Below are 18,289 nucleotides of genomic sequence, written 5' to 3' on the forward strand. Positions count from 1 at the left end.
GGACCGTCTGGGGATGGAGCCGCCATTCTCCAGCGAGAGGCCGAACTCGAGACAGCTCGTCGGCCGCCTGGTTCAGGTGTCCCGGGATATAAATGGCTCGAAGCGACCTCAGATGCTTCTGACTCCATATGAGGAGGTGGCGAGCGAGTTGCGACATACGGCGGGAGCGTAGACCACCTTGTTGGTTGATGTACGCTACTGTTGCGGTATTGTCTGATCGGACTAGTACGTGCTGACCCCTGAGCAGCGCATGGAAGCGGTGCAGGGCGAGACGTACAGCCAGCAACTCGAGACAATTGACATGCCAAAGGCGCTGGGGTCCTGTCCAGGAGCCCGCGGCAGCATGACCATTGCACATGGCGCCCCAGCCCGTGGTGGAGGCATCTGTTGATACAACAACATGCCGGGAAACTCGCTCTAAGGGCACTCCGGCCCGTAGAAAATTGAGGTTCGTCCACGGGGTGAAGGTCTGACGGCAGGCTGGAGTCACTGGGACTTGGAGCGTGCCGTGTTGCCATGCCCACCTCAGGACTCGATCGCGAAGCCAAAGCTGAAGCGGTCTCATATGAAGCAATCCCAGCGGCGTTGCTGCGGCTGCGGATGCCATATGCCCCAGGAGCCTCTGAAATAACTTCAGTGGAACCGCACTCTTGCCCTCGAATTGGCGAAGACAAGTCAGCAGTGACTGCGCGCGCTCGCTCGTAAGCTGCGCGCACATGGCGACCGAGTCGATCTCCATACCGAGAAAAGAGATCCTCTGCACGGGGCAGAGTTTGCTCTTCTCCCAGTTGACCCGAAGGCCCAGACAAGCTAAGTGCCGGAGCACTAGGTCCCTGTGTTCGCAAACCTGGCCTCGAGAGTGAGCTAGGATTAGCCAGTCGTCGAGATAGTTCAGGATGCGAACCCCGTGTTCCCGGAGGGGAACAAGGGCTGCCTCGACGACCTTCGTAAAGACGCGAGGAGACAGGGCTAGCCCGAAAGGGAGAACCGCGTACTGGTATGCCTGCCCCTTGAAAGCAAACCGTAGAAACGGTCTGTGTCGAGGTAAAATGGAGACATGGAAGTAGGCGTCCTTCAGGTCGATCGCTGCAAACCAATCCTGCGGCCGTACACACTGGAGGATGTGTTTGGCCGTTAACATCTTGAACGGCAGCCTGTGAAGGGAGCGGTTCAAGACGCGCAGGTCGAGGATTGGCCGTAACCCACCGGACTTCTTGGGTACAATGAAGTAGGGGCTGTAGAAGCCGGACTTCATCTCGGCTGGAGGGACAATCTCGATCGCACCCTTCGCCAGTAGGGTGGCGACCTCCGCTCTCATGACAGGGGCATTGCCCCCGACCATAGTGAAGCGGACTCCCCTGAAGCGGGGAGGAGATATCGCGAACTGAATCGCGTAGCCGAATCTAATGGTTTTCGTGACCCAGCGGGACAGTCTGGGAAGCTCTAACCAGGCCTCCAGAAAGTGCACCAGCGGGGTCATACGAACCACAGACGTACCGTCGGTGGGGCAGCGAGGCGGAATGACCGGCACCGGCGAGGGTGGCATAGCGGCCCTGTGCGGGGGCACGGTCATAAACCGCATCCTGCCAGAGGAGGCCAGGGGAGGGCGCGCGTCCCACGGGGGCGTGCTCTGGCAGGGGTCTGGCGACAGAGGGGGGATGAGAGGAGCGTGGCCCGTGGGCGGCGCGTGCTGTCATCCACTGCCTCTTAAAGCTCAGAGAAAGAGCATCAGTTCTTTAGAACAACATTCTCCCCCAGCCCTCCACTGGGGGAAGGAGTGGTCCTGCTCCCAACTCCCCGAAGAACTGAGCCCTAACTCCAAGCTGCCCATCTCAGGAGTGCTGCTTAGCCAGGTGTTAGCCGGCTAAGGGGCAGAGACAGGCAGTGCCAGCCTCCAGCGACCTCCTCGTGCTCGGACCGGTGAAGGCTCGAGGGAAGGAGCCGCATGGAGGTGGCGTCGGCGGGAAGCGGACTAAGCAGACCACACCAACGGATGACCGTCAGTGCATAGCCTCAGTCCGCTTCTGGAGTGATCGAAGACTGTTGGGCGCAGTCCTCAACCACACCGCCGACCAGGCTGCCCGCCTCAAGGGTGCTGCTTAGACTGACGTGGCAGTCTAAGGGGCGGAGACGGGCAGCGCCACCCTCCTGCGACTTCCTCCTACTCAGAGCTGGTGAAGGCCCGAGGGGAGCAGCCGCATGGAGGGGGCCTTGGCGGGAAGAAGACTAAGGAGACCGCACGGATGGATGACCATCGGTACAGAACCTGAGTCTGCTTCAGGTGGCCGAAGCCACCCGCCAAAGAGCTCAGCCTGGGACATGGGGGAGCTGAGAAAATTAATTCTCAGACCCTACCACATCAACCTGACTAAGCCCATGTCTGGACCACATAGTGGACATCACCTGACCCAGGATCACGCAGGTACCGATGTCGCCCGAGAGCGAGGTCAGTAGTGTGCGTGGCGGAACAACCAGGCCGGGCATGGGAGGCATAGCGTCCCAGCATAGGGGCGTGGTTAAAATTTTCCGCGTTCTGCCAGGGTTGGCCAGGGAAGGACTAGCGTTCCACTGCGGCCGGTTCGACAGAACTCCCGGGACAGCACTGCATCGAAGGCTTAGGCGACACACAGTACTGCATGACCATGCCACGATAGTGACGGGGAACATACAGACCATGATCACCATGCGATCGAAAGCAGCGAAGGCGGAGGACACCCGCGAGCCGCGAAAGTCACGGGGAGTCTCGCGCAGCGCAGGCGTCCTGATGCACGTCCGGGAGAAGCTTACAGCGCTCGGGGGGAGGGCGGGGCCACTCCAGCCGATGCTTTCAGCTGCCCGGGAAAGCATGGCTGACAGCTCTGGATCGGTCCCGGCAACGATGGCACTCCCGTGGGAGGCAACGCAGTCGAAACTTCATTTCCAGAGGAATCAAGCCCACCTTGTGATGCTGTGAGTGCATGGTCTGCGATGTGGAGGGGGGTGTGGCCCGAGGAATTGACTCGTCGGTTGTTGTGCCACACCAAACCCTCAGATCACCCTGGCCACCAGCCAAAGTATCTCTTCTCGAGGAAGAGATAAATTGGGGTGTGGCAGAGGGGACTCTACTCACATGGAGATCATTGAGTCTTGATCTATAAACATCGCGATGGTCATGTTCCCTTCTTTTTCTTTTTTTTTTTTTAGTTTATTTTTTTGCAATGAAAACATGACTCATCAACGAGCGCTGCCAAGCGTGATTAAGCCCAACACGCAAAACAGCGCTCGCGACCGTTAGGCAGATGACCGCACAGTGCGCACACACATCCAGAAAATACACGGGCGAACCGTCTTGAAAAAGACGTGCCGCGTGCAGCTCTTTTAGAGAGTGGAAAAGCTCAGCAGAGTGCTGAAGCGCCCAGGGAGAAACACACTCACTGTCGGCAGATTACTGCACAAATCAGCAGCAGGAAATGCGATCTCGCTGGAAAGCGCCGTCACACAAACACACTGAAGAGCCGCTCGTCTCGAAGAGATTTGAGATGACACTCAAAAGGCTTGTGGAGTGAAGTACTGAACTTGGCTCCGAAGCGAAAACATATCTGCATATTGCAGCGTACTTCCTTATATACCCCCTGCGGTGGGCAGAGATACGCTATGCAAATTCCGCAGACCCATGGCATTTCATTGCCATTGGCTCGTTTTATATACTCGAAGGTGAGAGGCTTTCTAAGCGAAACCCCAATCGTCGTCATCCGACGTAACTCGGAGTGACCACGAAAGGGAAACAAATTTACTCCTGCAGCTTTGAAGAGAGGTTCTGCACCCTTCGGCTCATCTGCTTACTCTCTATGTCCATGATTATTTTCTGAAAGGCCTCAAATGTATATTTGAGTCCTTCAGGATATTTTAAGTTCAGTGCATAAATGAGTCCAAACATCATGGCACAGGCATATGCAACAGAGGGCAAATCATTTAGTACTTCCACACCTTCAATGACAATGGAAATGTCCAGTGCACGACTAAGAGCATCACTTTCGCGGATTACAAAAAATGCCATCGTGGTGTTTTCAAATTCTCTCTCCGCTTCCTCCCTCTGGTCAGCCTAAAAAGATAGAAGAATAGAGAGTGAGGGACAGTGGAAGAAAAAAAAACACCCCTTCATCTTAAAATTTATTACAAAATTTAGTTAGTTGTACTACTATGAAGTTCAATGTAGAGCCCAAACGTCTGTTGCAAACTTTCATTAAAATATCTTCATTTGTGTTCAGTGTAAAAATAAAATTTATACGGTTTATTACAAGAGTAGAGTAAGTGATGACAAAATTTTCATTTTTGGTTGAAGACGTACTTTTAAACTCTCCTTCGCTTTTAAAATGCTTTTAAACACTTGTACAATCAAACGCTCCCATGTGTTGACCATTGTAGACAATAACAGACATTTGTAGAGTGCAGTACCACAATGCCCATTCAGAAGCATTTATCAATCTACTCAAACAGTGTTCAAAATGCATTTTTGGGTGAACTTAATATACACATCGATAATGAAAAAGATGCATTGGGATTGGCATTTAAAGACATTGTAAATTCAATTGGAGTTAGACAACACGTGTCAGGACCTACTCATCGTCGTAATCATACTCTAGATCTAATATTATCACACGGAATAGATGTGGATGCCGTTGAAATTCTGCAGCAGAGCGATGACATCTCAGATCATTATCTAGTCTCGTGTAATTTGCATTTAGCCAAGGCTGCAAAGCCGACTCCGTGTTTCAAATATGTGAGACCTATCACTTCTGCTACTAAAGATTGCTTTATTAATAATCTTCCTAATCAGTTTCATCATCTCGGCATCTCAGATAGCTTAGAAGAACTAGATATTACAACAGAAACGTTTAACTCTCTCTTTTCCAGCACTTTAGACACAGTTGCTCCGTTGCGCTTAAAGAAGATTAAAGAAAATAGTCCAACGCCGTGGTACAACGAGCACACTCGGGCCCTTAAGAGAGCAGCCAGAAAAATGGAGCGCAACTGGAAGAAAACAAAACTAGAGGTATTTCGCATTTCATGGAAAGAGAACTCAATTACTTACAGAGAGGCTTTAAAAGCTGCTAGATCTGCTTATTTTTCAACCCTATTAGAAGAAAATAAACATAATCCTAGGTATTTATTTGAAACGGTGGCTAAACTAACAAAAAATAAAGCTTCAAGCACCGAAGTTTCCAAGCAACACAGCAGTAATGACTTTATGAACTTCTTCACTGATAAGATTGATAATATCAGGGACAAAATTATAACTATGCAACCGTCTACTACAGTATCGCATCAGGCAGTGCATTGTCTCCCTAAGGAAAAATTTGATTAATTCGTTGCTATAGGAGAGGAAGAATTTACTAAACTCATTAAATCATCTAAATCTACAACATGTATGTTAGACCCTATACCGACTAAGCTACTGAAAGAAATACTTCCAGAGGTCATAGATCCTCTTCTTAATATCATTAATTCGTCTTTGTCTCTAGGATACGTACCAAAAAACTTTAAGCTGGCTTTGATTAAACCGCTTGTTAAAAAAACGCAACTTGATCCTTCAGAATTAGTCAATTACAGGCCGATCTCGAATCTACCCTTTCTGTCAAAGATATTAGAAAAGGCAGTATCCTCACAACTGTGTTCCTTTCTTGAAAGAAATGATATCTGCGAGGATTTCCAGTCCGGATTTAGACCGTACCATAGTACCGAAACAGCTCTCGTTAGAGTCACAAATGATTTGCTCTTATCATCCGATCGTGGTTGTATCTCTCTATTAGTGTTACTCGATCTTAGCGCTGCATTTGACACCATCGACCACAACGTTCTTTTAAATAGATTAGAACATTATGTTGGCATTACAGGAAATGCACTAGCATGGTTTAACCCTTAATCGCTGTTTGGGGTCATTATGACCCCACTGGACTTTTCTTTCATTTTTTAAAAATGTTACCTTCATATCAGAGGCATGAAACTCTGGGACTTTTCCTAAATAACCTATCTAAACATGCACAAAAAAACTGGGCTTGATTTGGTTGTTCTAAAGGTGTGTAAAAAAAAATTTACCGTTTAAGCTGTTTGGGGTCAAAATGACCCCACATTGAAAATGAATGGGAAAATGAAAAAAATGACTTTTTTTTATTTTGTTTGTCAAAAAAATAAAATTAAATCCATTATAAATCTGAAAATTTATACATATAAACCAAGGTCTGGTCCTAGAGCATAAATAAAAAGTAGAACGAACTTTCTATCTCATACACACACACACACAGACACACACAAACACATAAACAAACACACAAATGTATGTGTTTGCAACAGAGAGCATTTTTACAGAAATTGGTAAATAAAATAAACAAAACTGGCATAAATCTAAAAAAATTTACATTTAAATCAAGGTCTGGTCCTAGCGCATAAACCCAAAGTGGAACGAACTTTCTATCTCATACACACACACACACAAACACACACAAACACACACAAACACACATGTATGTCACTGCAACAGAGAGCATTTTTATAGAAATTGGCAAATAAAATAAATAAAACTGGCATAAATCTAAAAAAAAAATTACATTTAAATCAAGGTCTGGTCCTAGAGCATAAACCCAAAGTGGAACAAACTTTCTATCTCATACACACACACACACACACACACAAACACAAACACACACAAACACAAACACACACGTGTATGTCCCTGCAACAGAGAGCATTTTTATAGAAATTGGCAAATAAAATAAACAAAACTGGCATAAATCTAAAAAAAAATTACATTTAAATCAAGGTCTGGTCCTAGAGCATAAACCCAAAGTGGAACGAACTTTCTATCTCATACACACACACACACACAAACACACACATCTATGTCACTGCAACAGAGAGCATTTTTATAGAAATTGGCAAATAAAATCAACTAAACTGGCATAAATCTGAAAAATGTCACATATGCAACATGGAACAAGCTTGTTCACACACACACACACACACACACACACACACACACACACACACACACACACACACACACACACACACACACACCACAGTCATGTCATAGTGGTGACTTGTAATGGTTCTGCAAATGTATGTATAATCATTTGCAAAAGCAGATAATTCAAAATATATCAGAAAACAACAACAAATTCTAACTCTGACAAAAATACAGATTTTTTTATGTATTTCAAAATGTTTAAATAAATATTCACAAAATATATATATCAAAGTTGTGAGGAGAAGTTGAAGCATCACAAACAATAAAGTGAAAATGAATGAGTCTCTATGGCCCTCTATTGGATATATGTGGTCATTGCACTTTCTTTCTTTAATTATAATTTCTAAAGTTTTTCCACAAACTAGCAGATGTCAGTATTCTATCTCTAACACATAGAGCAATGTCCAAAAACTATTTAGATTTAATTAAGATCATCATTTAAGTGATTTTTTCTTTAAAAAATCATTTTTCATGAGCCAATTTATGGCCTAGTTATGTAATTGTGCAGTAAATAGGTAAAAAACTTCAAAATTTCCACAAAAACACAGCATAAATGTATAGTTGAGAAGTAAATAAAAAAATGATATATAGTTTTCCATATAAAAAATGTATATTTCCTTATGCAATTGCTCTTTAAAAGTTTGGGGTCAAAATGACCCCAAACAGCTTAAATGTTGTCCTTTTTTAACAGCGATTAAGGGTTAAATCATACTTATCTGACCGTTATCAGTTTGTAGCAGTAAATGATGAGATGTCTCATCGATCACAGGTTAAGTATGGCGTACCACAAGGCTCAGTACTAGGACCGCTGCTGTTCACTCTGTACATGCTACCGTTAGGAGATATCATTAGGAAACATGGAATTAGCTTTCACTGTTATGCTGACGATACTCAGCTCTATATTTCTTCAAAACCTAACGAAACTTATCAATTCACAAAATTAACGGAATGCATAGCGGATATAAAAAATTGGATGACTTGTAATTTCCTACTTCTAAATTCTGAAAAAACAGAGTTTCTAATTATTGGACAAAAAACTTCCTCACGTAATAACCTAGAATACTGTCTAACACTTGATGGCTGCTCTGTTAAGTCTTCGTCGTCGGTTAGGAACCTGGGTGTGCTCTTTGATACCAATCTTTCATTTGAAAGTTACGTGTCTAGTATCTGTAAAACTGCATTTTTCCATCTTAAAAATATATCTAAATTACGTCATATGCTCTCATTGACAAATGCGGAACAATTAGTTCATGCGTTTATGACCTCAAGGCTAGATTATTGTAATGCTCTACTGGGTGGTTGCCCTGCACGCTTAATAAACAAACTACAGCTGGTCCAAAACGCAGCAGCTCGAGTTCTTACCAGAACCAGGAAGTATGACCATATTAGCCCAGTTCTGTCAAAACTGCACTGGCTCCCTATTAAACATCGCATAAATTTTAAAATATTGCTGATTACTTACAAAGCACTGAATGGTTTAGCTCCGCAGTACTTGAGCGAGCTCTTAACGCATTATAGTCCGTCACGTCTATTACGATCTCAAAATTCCGGCCAGTTGATTATACCTAGAATATCAAAATCCTCTGCTGGCGGTAGATCCTTTTCCTATTTAGCACCAAAACTCTGGAACAGTCTTCCTACCATTGTCCGGGAAGCAGACACACTCTGTCAGTTCAAAGCCAGATTAAAGACACATCTCTTTGACCTAGCTTTCACATAATACATTATAGACTTCTATAATTTAATGTTATGCTGCATAGATTAGGTCAGCCGGAACCGGGAACACTTCCCAAAAATCCTGATGTACTCGTTACATCATGAGAAGAATGGCATCTACGCTAATTTTAGTGTCTGTGTTTATCCCAAGGTTTTTCCTGCAGCCTGCCGGATCCAGGCCGTATCCAGATCTGACGAAGGACCTTCACCTGGACCGATGACAACGCAGTGCTGAAGTGCCAACTAGTCTCTCCCTATGGAGGATCCCACTACCACTCTACAGATAAGGCGTTGTCGGGAAAATTTGTCTTGCGGTCCTACCCCAAAGCAACAAATAAAATAAAATTCCTTATCAAAATTTATAAGGAAAGACAAGTATTTTGTTTAGGCTTGGCTTGTAGGGAATTCCAAACCTGCGTATATTCTAACGCACATAACTATAGAACCCATTCTAAATGCGCATGTGACCGCCATCAGCGTTTCTCACAGGTTCGCGTTTAAAGTCTGTGTAGAGAGAATGGTGTCGTCTTAGCGGCCCCTAATTTAATAACAAATGATCATTGTGACGGAACCAAATCAATTAAAACTAACTTTAGATGGAAATAACTTAACTCTGCTGTAAAGCCGAAACAATCTCTGTTACCTTAAATTATACGCTTATCTCTGTAAAGCTGCTTTGAGACAATCTACATTGTTAAAAGCGCTATATAAATGAAGATGACTTGACTTGACTTGACTTGAACCAACCCCTATTAAAGGAGTAGTTCACAATCAAAATTCTGTCATCATTTACACGCCCTCTTGTCATTTCAAACCTGTATGTAATTAGTCCTCTGCAGAATTTTGAACAATGTTGGTAACAGAACAGCACAGCCCCCATTCACTATTATTGTATGGACACAAAACCAATGCAAGTGAATGGGGGGCTCTTAAAGGGGTCATATAATGCCATTTTTGTACAAGCTAATATGATTCTTTAGGGTCTAAATTAAAAGTTTGTAATATACTTTAATTAAAAATTCTCATTAGTATTGTAAGAAAACACTAATTTTACCTGGTCAAAAACAGCTCTGTTTTCAGCACGCCGTTTGAGTGCATGTGTCTTTAAATGATAATGAGCTTTGCTCACCGCGCCCCTCTGTTCTGTGGGTACACCGTATTAGACATTCTCTGACCGTATCTAACACAATAACCACGTGTTATTCGTTATAAACGTGGGATTATGAATTATATTGAGAACGTCGTACATAGAAAACATGCCGTAATGTACCCTGAGTGTAAACCTTAGATGCATTCATCGTGAAGCCTGCAGCAAGGTTTGCAAATTTCGCAAAGATTAATATAAATACTAATATAAAGGTTAATAAAACATTACACTCACATCTTCTGGAGGTTCAGCAGGAACACGTTGGTACCGATCCGTTTTTTCTCGTTTGTGAAGCTGTCTGGTGTGAAATGATTCGCGCAAACATGAAAGCACAGACGATCGTGGGGAATCCCCGTGAGGGAATCCCCGCGTCAATCCTTTGGGCATATTGCTTCAAAAACAAAACTCAGCCACTGCTTCTTCAACGGCTCGGATTTAGGAACATCCAAATGACTGCTGTGTTCCTTATTACATCTAAGAACAGAACATCACAATCGCTTAGACGCCATTCTACTCCAGCATATCAACAATGGCGGACTACTATGACGACGGCTGTCACAGCTCGCTCAGGGCGGGTCTTGTGTTGAAACACAGCTGTCAATCAAAATAGCGGGAGGGGCGTACGATCTTATGACGTCACAATATCGAACGGCTTGATTTCAGAGAGGGTCAAACATATAAGGAGATTAAAACAAAACCACTGGATGGATTTTTATCATGATAGGATGGTTGTGTACAGGCACTGCCAACAGACATTTCAGTGCAATCAACTTGTAAAAGTGCATGTACCATTATATGACCCCTTTAACCATGCGCGTAATTTGCACGGGGGTTACGGGGGTTATGACCCCCCCAAAAATCTGATCCAGCTAATATAACCCCCCCCCCCCATATTAAAATAAATATGAAATATTCCGAATGAATACTTTTGTTCGTTTTCTTTATTTCATTTGCCAGCAAGAAAGATAGTATCATATTTTAAATAATCTGTAATGTACTTCCCGCCCACCGCACCGCCGACTACTTGGTATTACCCAACCCGCTTTCTCTACCAAGTTTGTTCACTATATTGCGCAGTCGCTGGGATGAATGGTTGGAGAAAGCTGACGGTGCATGCTAACGGATGGAAAGATGAAAAAGGACACTGAAAGGCAGCCAGACAACGATTTTTCATTGTTGGTCGACACCATTTTTTACAGTCTATGGTCGACACCAGCCAAAAAGAGGAAAAATCCTGACCAAACGGAGGTGCGTTTCTCAAAGTGTGAGGCGCGGGCGCGTGCGCGGCCCACTGCTGGGGGGGAATAGAGACATGACAAATGGGGCGCGACAAACAGGTTTTGTGCCCATCTTTTTAATTCCTTTATTTATTGACCATACACTCAAAACAAAACAAAGACACATTTAAATGTAAGCCTTGCTGAACCTTTTTACACGTAAGTTTAAAAGTAGTAGCTAGGCTATCACTTTATGGTTCCCATGGAGACGCGTCATTCATTGCTTGTCACACCGCAGCCACAATAGCGCTGAATGAATGACTGATGATCTGCTTTTATTTCTTTTTATTCAAAATTTCACAAATTTGTTAGCTATAGCAGGATATATCTGATATTCCGATTGTCAAATATGTGCAAGTGGATGTGTTTTGTTGTTTAAACACCTTTATAACGATCGCGTTAGTTGTATGCGCAACGTATTTTAGGTAAGTTATCTTAAAATACCTAAAAACAAAAATACGTAAATTATTAGGAATTTACCACCTCCGGCTCAATTTGAGATTATTATCATTATTTTTATTTTTTTATAATTTTTTTGTTCTTTTTGCAGTTTGCAAAGTGACAAAATGAATCAAAGCACAACTAGTCCACACTTTCCCAGTTTCTGAATTTGATGTTATCAGAGGCTAAATGCAAACACAATTTTTTTTATCTACTTTTGAGTCTTATTTCATGCAAAGTGATAATATAATTGCACTTTCATTTTCTCTCTTTGAAAGTTTTTAATGCTGTTATTTCATGTTAAGTTTTTAAAATGTGATGTTAATAAAATACATTTTAACAGATAAACTTAAAGATTTTGTTAGTGGATGGTGAGTTTTGGTGATGCCCACCAATATGTGAAATCTGTTCAGAATAAAGGTGCAAGCTGCACTCCAGTGTGCCACCCTATATTGTAATATTGAGAGTTGAATTGTGCATAATACATTTGCTGCATGTAGGTGCCAATACAGTGATGCAATTGATTAATCTTTAAGTTTTTTTTTTTTTTTAGTTTTTTTTTTTATAAGATATTGAACACACAAAAAATCAATTAATTGGAAGCTGCCACTGCTGGCTAGTGCTTAAACACTGTGTCATTATGGCATAAATAGTCAAGTGAACAACTGCATTTACGTTAAGTAGCCTAAATCAGTAAAAGTATCACAATGTATTTCTAAAACAGGAACGGCAAATTACCTTTTACACAAGAAAATTATTCAATAAATAAATTAATAAATATGCAGCGAGTTTAACCCCCCCAATGGTAGACCCAAAGTTACGCCCTTGCCTTTAACAACATTCTTCAAAATATATTCTTTTGTGTTCTGTGGAAGAAAGTAACACAGGCTGATGTGTAAATGATGATACAATTACTTGAACTACTTTAAAGTGATATGTCACTACCAAATCAAAATTTCCCCACATTGTACTTGCAAGAAAAAATGAACTTTTTCACGACTTTATAATTTATTGAGATGCACCTGTATATTCTTTGAGAAAACAGGCAAAGTTATTATTATTTATTATTTTATTATTTATTATTGTGAATTACTGAAATAAATGAACTTTTCCACAACTTGAGATGCACCTGTAACCATATTCAGTTAGGATGCCTTGAGGGCAAGTAAAACATGGGGAAATGTTGACTTGCTAGTGAAATATAACTTTAAGGCAAACATGGTTGGAGAAAATTTCAGTAGTTTGCATTGCCTACATTACCTGGTATTCTTTGATCAGACAGCTTGCATCTTCACCAAGGTACATGATCAGGCACTTCAGCAGGCACTCTCTTCTGATGTCTATGTCCAGACTCTACAAAATGTTCAAGATGTATTGTTTTTATTAGACCAAAACACTACTAAATTGATTGCCACAAGCAATTTTGTTCGCATGCAACCAATACCTGATCCATAACTTTAATAGTATCCTTAGTTTTTTCGCGGAGGACTCCACCTTTGCTCCTAATAACCTGGAGAAGCTGAGAGCTCTGTCTGTCCAAAGAGGCCATAAATCTCGCTTGTAAAGGTAAGGTCGTGATGCGAAAAAATTCTGCATTAATCTGTAAGAAAGAGAAACAGAAAATAGACTTCTGGAAAAGTCTAATATAAAAAAAAACAATATTTTACTTTGAGAACTACTTGTAAAAATACATAGACACACAAAGCATTAAACAACAAAAGGTATAATTAGGGCATCTAAGACATTTTCAAATACACTAAATACTAAAATACCATTAAAAAATTAAGGATTAGTCACTTACATTTTAACATTTTTCAATAAAAAATAAATGCTTTTACCTCCTCTTGTTGAAACAGAGCTGGCCATCTTTCTTGCAGTTCTTGAACACTAGGTTGTTTTTCCACAATCTCTTGTCTGCGTAAGGCAAATGTCTTTGTCATTTTTTCTCTGATTGTCAAAGCATTGTTTCTTTTCTTCGCTTCCTTTACAAGTGCCAGGCGCTCAATTTCAAGGTTTGCTGATGTCTCTCCAGCAGGTAGGGATGGGATATGATTGGCCTCACCACGTTTAGGTCGTTTAACATTTTTTGCTGGAAAAGCATGGTCTAAGGCTTTGGTTTTCAGAGAATTTACCAAATACTCAGGGCATCCAAGACCTTTCAACTGTGTGCGTAGGTTTCCCATCTTCATTTTAAGTCTCTGTGTCCACCCGTAACAGCCACTGAAGGATCCTTTTTCTGCTAAGCAAGGGTGTTTCTTGACAAGTGCCTCTGAAACTTCACAGAAGTTTGCACTGCTTGGATAAGATTTATACTTGTATATCTCATCACAAACCTTCTCCAGAATATCAGACTTCATCTTTGGAGTGACAGTCAGCCTTGTTCCATTAGCCTTAAAAAGAGAATTTCCTCTCTCTAATTGGAGTTCAGTGTCATAAGAAAAGCGTGGAATATTAAATTCTTTTGGCCACTGTTGATTTCTTGTAGAAACTGTTTCTGAGCCAGGGGGTGAGAGGATGATTGTATCATCAGTGTCGCCAGAGCCAACGGAGGACAGAGCATCATCATTAGTCTGGGTCCCATCATTTGCTTGAGCAGTGATTGAGTCTTCGTCTGGCAATGGGATAATCTTTAGAGTGCCAAGACTCTGAAGTTCTCCAGTGTTCGTAAAATTTACAAATAGATCCCCAAAATCTTTATCCTGATACTGTAGTCTGAATCTACAATTTAATCCAAAAGCTTCCCTCATTTTTTCACTGAGCTCATCCACTGATTTGGGAATCCCATCTGGCAGAAGCAACTTTCTTGAATCATCTTGACCCACAATCACCAAAAGCTTAGCAGGTGTTCTTCCTGACATGCTAACAGATTCTGGAAAAATAAATAAGATTAGATACAGTACAAGTAATAGATAATTGCTAGAAATGTACATGTTCACTACATCTTGTGCACTTTTCTTAGAATTTATAAACAATTCTAACCTCAAACATGTATATATCTCTTCAGAACCACCATGCGTCTCCCCCCAATTGTGTACTGAACAAGTGGATATGGGTCTGTAAGGTCATGGTGCTCTAAAAGTTCAATTTTCTTGTCAGATGACTGGACCAAGACATAGGCTCTATAATGTTCAGTATACCATGCATCAAGTCTTCTGACAATAAACAGTGGTTTGTCCTGCAACACAATCATTTGCACAATTTCGCCAAACTCTGGAAGTCCTGAACATTCTCCATGAGCAATGACCATACTTTCTCTGTAGTTGAAGCCTTTAAATGTTACTTCCTAGGCCAAGCACACAACATCCAGGTTTGGGTGTTTCTGTTGTACAGTCCGTGATATGTCTTCATTCAGAACATCAATGGGAAGATTAGAAACATGTGATACTTCCAATCTTGGTGTAAGAGAGCTGCACTGATACAGATGATATGCCATATGAAACTGATGTCTTTGTGACAACGACAGGAGCACATTCTTGAAGCAGTTGGTGTGACGCACAACTCTTTTAAAGAAGCTATGCTTAGCCTCGAATCGCATTGTCCACAGAGCAACCAGAGGGCCAAATTTCTCAATTAGCTCAGGATAATGCTCCAAGTAGTGGTGTTTGGGCAAAAGTTTAGTCTTGGGAAAAACTTCTTGGAATCTGATTCTATGCTCAGATATCTTGAAGGCCAGATATGCTATAGAAGCTTTGGTGTGTGAAGGAGCGACAGCAAGATCTACAATATCTTTCAAATCATTCAGAAGTTGCCACGCAGGTTCATCGGCAGGCACTCTGTCTCCAATCAAAAAAGGAAAAAACCTCAACAGGCTCCAATTTTCATGGGCATTACCCCCTACTGTTCTTCTTGCAGAAAATGTGAGAGGAACAGAATGTGGACGATTTGTCTTGTCATTCCATTTGAATGGAAAGTTCTGAATTGCTTTATTCAGGTGTTCCAAGGTGAAATACTTTTTAGATGAAAAGACTGTCAAGGACAAAGCGATCTCAAAAGGGACTATACCCTCAAAGAGATCATGCACAACATCAGCCGGGAATCCTGTGCAAACATTGAAGTGTGATAATTTTTCTGAAAACACACACCCCCTTTTCACACCAAAATGGTGAGGCAAGTCATTGTCTTTCATAAACTGAAGATGAGCAGAATGTAGTTCTTCAGTTCTGATGCAGAATGTTTCAGATCCAACTTCTTGAGTCTGGTATTCTTCTTTCTCTGCTGTACAAAATCTGCAGATATATTTTCCAGAGAAATTTTCGACAAATCCGCCAATACTGTGAGCACCAAGATTGTCAGCAACAATACATTGAACTGTGCCGTTCACAGTCTTTCCGAGTTTTTCAATGAAAAGTCCATGTCTCTCCAAAGTGACAAGGTCATCAATCAATGGTTCCAGCACTCTGTCATACCCAAAACGCTTAACATCACTGCTTTTAATTAAAGCAGCTAAATTTATAGCAGACAGGGATGACTGGCATCCTTCATGTAAATTGCCTAATATCCAGTAAACTGCCAAAACTTTGTGTTTTTTCTTGGACGTGCCAAGGGGGTTGCATATCTCAAATTCATCAACGTACAAAATTAAAGAGATAGCAGGTTCAGAAAGCAGTTCATTCCTTTGGAAGTTGAGTGAATCAAAAAAGCATGTATATTTACATTCATCTCCTTTATACACTGATTTTAAATGAAGTGTATTATCAAGTATTGGCTGGCAACTCAGAAGTTGCTGCAGGGATTGTAGAATTGGAACGTACTGAAATGTCCTTCCATCACTCCGATCAAGCACATACTCTACAGGCTTTACTACTGAAAAATGGGCTTTGTAGTATGCCTGCCGTTTCCATGTTGTGGAAAGTGGACCTTGCTCTCTGATTGCTGTTTGAATTGGATGTGACTGGCAAAGAAAGGTGGCCAACTCATCTACAACAACTTTATCAACCTGCAAATTATGTTCCTGCAGTACCTGGTGAATAGTTTGATTAACAACTGGAACTGAAACTGTACTTATTAAATACTGCAACTCCTGCAAAAGGTCATCAATGGCCACACCAGGTACAAGAAAAACATGCTCTAACTTTATTAGGACTGAGGCTAATTTGTGCTCTATAGCTTTGGACAAGTCTTCAGTATTTTCTGTTATTACACCAGAGGATGTAGGTTCATCAAGTGAGACATCTTCGTCTGACTCAATGTCATCTTCTGCAGAAAAAATAGGGACTGGTCTTTCACTAACAACAATGCCAGGCTTTAAGTCTTCTTCAGAGAATGATTTGTGTTTTCTTGCCTTGTGCGTTCTAAATGATCCATAAATATTGGTTTTGTATGAGCAGTGAGCACCCACTAAAAACACAAGGAACAGTTTCATTATTTTTCAGGTGCTGCCCAATGTGATGGAAGTAGTCTTTAAACGATGACGTGTGTTTGTATTCACAAAGCAAGCATTCATAAGTTATCAATGCATCTTCTTGAGGGGGATGCTGAGGATGCCTCCTTGACACATGGCTCTTCAGAGAACTCCAAGTTTTAAATGAACAAGGACAGTCTGAATAAACACAAGGATAAGGATGACGACGTCCAAAATTCCGATGATCAAGCTTAAAATGCTTGAGAAGCTCAGAACGCTTGACTTTGGAGACACCACAATCTTTGCATTTCCACATTGAGTTACTTGCCAACAAGAATGGTGAGGTAGAGCATAGGAGAAGAAAGATTTACAAAACTGACCCTCCAAAGCAATAAGTAAAAGGTGCAAATTACTTACGTTTTTCATGTGACTGGATTATTCAAAACCGGTCCTAATTGTTGTTCAGCAGTACCCTATCCTACAAAAGACAAAGAGAAATAACAAACTGGCTCACATAAAAGTAAACAGACGACTTCTTTACCGGGTATGCTGGTTGACACGATAGGTTAAAATAGGTGTTTAGGCACGTCACTAAATAGCCTACATGTGTTTGGGCCTTCATGTAAAGCTAACGTTATGTGTTAACATTAATCATAAATGAGAGATCATACAAGTAAGCAGAGTGAATACCTTGCGAACGCGAGCTTCATTATAAATCAATAAAAATCACCATACTAATAAAGCTTCATAACAACATTAAGTCCATACAAAACGTCTGAAGCGTGCATGTACATGGTGGCGCCATGTATAAAGTACATGCATGCTTCAGACGTTTTGTATGGACTTAACGTTGTTATGAAGCTTTACTATTATGGTGATTTTTATTGATGGCTGATGGTGCCGTACAATATCGCACTCCAGCATACCCGAAACAGTTTTTATACTATGTTTCAATATCAATCCATCTCACCTCAAGCACTTGTGTTATTATTATTACACTCAAAAAAATGCTGGGTTGTTTCTGTAAACAAATTGTTGGGTTGATTGTGCTGGGTCAAAAAGTTGGGTTGTTTGGGGTACTGTAAACACATTATTGGGTTGCTCATGCTGGGTCAAATGAGTTGTAAGGGGGTCATTCACAAATAAACCGCTGGTTGGGTTATTTTGACCCAGCAACTGGTTACTTTTTTCATTCTTTGCGGAACTTTCTGGATTCTTCACTTCTGACTCGAGGAGCACGCCACTCGGAGCAGGCAGTGTTTTATGGTAAGTTAATATGAATGTTTACCTATATTTTTAATAAGTTGTGGTGGTAGCAGCAAGCTAATTTCACTGTTCAACATACAGTCTTTGATGTGGAAGTG

The sequence above is a fragment of the Scardinius erythrophthalmus genome (assembly GCF_964197995.2).
Source record: "Scardinius erythrophthalmus genome assembly, chromosome: 25".
Taxonomy (NCBI): domain Eukaryota; kingdom Metazoa; phylum Chordata; class Actinopteri; order Cypriniformes; family Leuciscidae; genus Scardinius; species Scardinius erythrophthalmus.